Raw genomic sequence first — 3,320 nt, forward strand, 5'->3', positions numbered from 1 at the left:
CTGATCTCTCAAAGTCTTGACAGTTAAGACATAAAGATATTACTTCTCTAACTCCATTGCCTATTAGTTGGAGGTTTAATCCGGGCTTTTCACCTGATTTTTGATACTAACTGTGAAATTTTGGAATGCTATTCAACTTCTTCAACAAGTTTAAATTTCCTCACCTATTATATGGTAAGGATAATAGCCAATACTTTTAGAGAGCATTGTTGTTATGATTAAACAAGCTAATATTTGCTTCTCACACTATAGAAATATCATAATCTCAGGTTCAAGGCATCCTGTCTTCCAAAAGGCAGGCACTCTCAACTATTTTAGGTTGCTGGGTCTGTCCCAGGGGAAGCACAGCCAGAGGAGTGGACTTTTTATAGACCACAGGGAGGTTCTTCCAAACTTTTTTGGCTCATGTTCCATCTCCGCTCTCAACCTGCCTCTATCACCAAGAGAGGTAGATAATCCCTGATAGAGAGCCCAATGCCAGTACTAAGTCAAGGCCACAGTCCAGGAGAAGGACCAACATCTACACCAGGCATATGTACACTTTGGTTATGCTATCCTGGACAACAAGAACAACCTCACAGCATTAAGCTAATGAGATATGGTAACCAGTAACATGAGAACTCTCACATCAGCACTTGTCTAATGTGACATTGAAATATTCCCACCAAGCCCTGGCTGGCATAGCTCAGTGGATTGAGTGCGGGCTGGGAACCAAAGTGTCCCAGGTTCAATTCCCAGCCAGGGTACATTCCTGGGTTGCAGGCCATAACCCCCAGCAACCGCACATTGATGTCTCTCTCTCTCTCTCTCTCTCTCTCTCTCTCTCTCTCATCTCTGTCTCCCTCCCATCCCTCTCTAAAATGAATAAATAAAATCTTAAAAAAAACACTTAAAAAGAAAAAAAAAGAAATATTCCCACCTGAGATGCTAACTTGAATAATTTAAAGATTTTAGAGACTGGCAAGGTAATAATGTACCAATTGTTAATATAATCATTCAGTCAAGTCTAGAGATCAACGGTCATCTATTCTCTGCTAATTTTTCTTCTCCATGAAATTAGAGGCCATATTTCCCAGAGAATTGTACCCTAATAATGATGCCCTTAGGAAGGGGAGCTGAGTCCTTCTAGTACAGTGGTTCTCAAAGCATCACCTGGGAACCTGTTAGATGTGCAAATTTTCATTCCCCACCCAGACCTACTGGGGACGGAGGAGAGGGATAATGGGGGAAGATAGGGGAAGGTCTATCAAGGGACATGTTTAAAGGACACAAGGACAAAGCCAAAGGCAGTAGGTTTGAGGGTGGGAGGCAGGGATGGGTGGGGCAGGGGACCAAGGTGTGGTGAAAATGAAGACAACTGTCCTTGAACAACAATAAAACAAAATTCAGAATTTGCAGAATTGTCTCTAAATTCTAGAATGAAACTGAAGTTGAACTTGATGTCAGGTAGTATGCCAAGGCTATGATCAGAGAAACTAGGCCAATATTGTTGTTATTGGCACCTTATTTCTTAAGTCTAGAAATGTGACCATTTGCTAACCCTTGTTCTGATTGCATTTTAACCCGTTTCACCTTTACATTGAAGATGATTATTCATCACCTTGTATTTGCAAGTTTACCATTAGTCCTCTACATACACATTCCTTAATATTAGCCCAGAGTGAGGAAGGGACACCACTACAGACAAAAATCTCTTTTAAAGAATATAGTTATAACCCTTTGGCTGCCATGTCTTGAGAGTTGAGGGACTGATGTCCACGACTCTGGGGTCGAGGGAGCGGTGAAACGAGGGGCAGCACTGTGCTCCTTGGGAGGAAGAATACATTCTTCCCACCACCTATACCATCTAGATTCCTCCTCTCCTCTCTTCAGGGATGGAAACAGAGTAACTGGGGACTGTAGAAGCCCTGCCTGTTCGTGAGGATGGGCACGTGACCTGGGAAGTGGGTGGGGATAACATGGAGGAGTTTCTGGTGCGCCCTGTGAAAGCTGTGAAAGCCGGGGCGGAAGTGCTGTCTGGTCTGCATGCCAGTCCCAGTCCCGCCAAGGCGGTGACTATGGTAGGAGGAAGGATGCGCTGGCCCCTCGCCACTGTACGCCTCAGCCTTATCTCACTCAGTGTGAACTACATGCTGGGCACCGCCAGCCTCATCGAGGGCGTCAACAAAAAGCACTTGGTTCTGCTTCGAGATGGAAGGACACTTACAGGATTTTTGAGAAGCATTGATCAATTTGCTAATTTAGTGCTACATGAGACTGTGGAGCGCGTTCATGTGGTCACGGAAAATACCGTGATATTCCTCGAGGGATTTTTGTGGTCAGAGGAGAAAATGTGGGAACTGGGAGAAACTAGGAACTAGGAGAAATATACCTGGAAAAGGAGAGTGACGCACTCCTTCAGCAACTGTCTGTTGAAGAAGTCCTAGGAGAACAAAGAGGAGGACAGCAGACCCAGCCGGAAGCTGAGAAGCTGAAATTTCAGGCTCTGAAAGATCGAGGTCTCTCCATTCCTCAAGCAGATACTCTTGATGAGTATTAACTTTTGTTCAGAGGCTATTGCTCTTGGGGAGCAGGGGCTGTCACTGAACGAAAGTGACATTCTGGTCACCTCACACATTTGACTGGAGACTAGAATTTTGAGAAGTCATTTTTCTTTTAATCTTTCACATATACAAAATGAAAAAAATCACGTGTTTTTTCCTTTTTAATAACAAAACCATTGTTTAAAGAAACAACTGGATGGACTTCCTTCACTCATCACTATGAAACCAGCAACTACTTCTCCCTATTGCTCTTCTCACCCCAAATTAGAGTTTACAGGGGACAGTCTTCATTTGCTTGTAAAAAAAAGTATGAATCTCAAATATATAGATAATATGTATATAGTCATATAACTTAAGGTTTTCCTTAATGAGTAATCATCTAGTATATGATAAGAGATGAAAAATATGTTAATACTTTCTTAAAGAAATCATTACCATCATTTAACTGAATTATATTTGTCTCTTTAAAATATTTTTTAGATATTTATTTATTTTTAGAGACAGGGGAAGGGAAGGACAGAAACATCAATGTATGGTTGCCTCTCATTCGCCCTCTACTGGGGACCTGGTCCAAAACCGAGGCATGTGTCCTGACTGGGAATCAAACCAGCAACCCTTTGGTTTGCAGGCCTGTGCTCAGTCCACTGGGCTGCACCAGCCAGGGCTATATTTGTCTTAAATAGAATCAAAAAGACTTTCAAATGTGAATTGGATTAATCTCTCCAAAATTGAATCTTCTACCCCATTTGTGTAAATGATCATTTGTTGTCGTTATGT

The 3,320-nt window shown here is 42.3% G+C and overlaps 1 pseudogene; it reads left to right on the top strand.

Moving 5' to 3' along the window:
• Positions 1-1,958: 1,958 nt before the first annotated feature.
• On the top strand, positions 1,959-2,864 carry LOC114498388 (annotated as a pseudogene).
• Positions 2,865-3,320: the final 456 nt, after the last annotated feature.

The sequence above is a fragment of the Phyllostomus discolor genome, chromosome 6 (genome assembly GCF_004126475.2).
Source record: "Phyllostomus discolor isolate MPI-MPIP mPhyDis1 chromosome 6, mPhyDis1.pri.v3, whole genome shotgun sequence".
NCBI lineage: Eukaryota > Metazoa > Chordata > Mammalia > Chiroptera > Phyllostomidae > Phyllostomus > Phyllostomus discolor.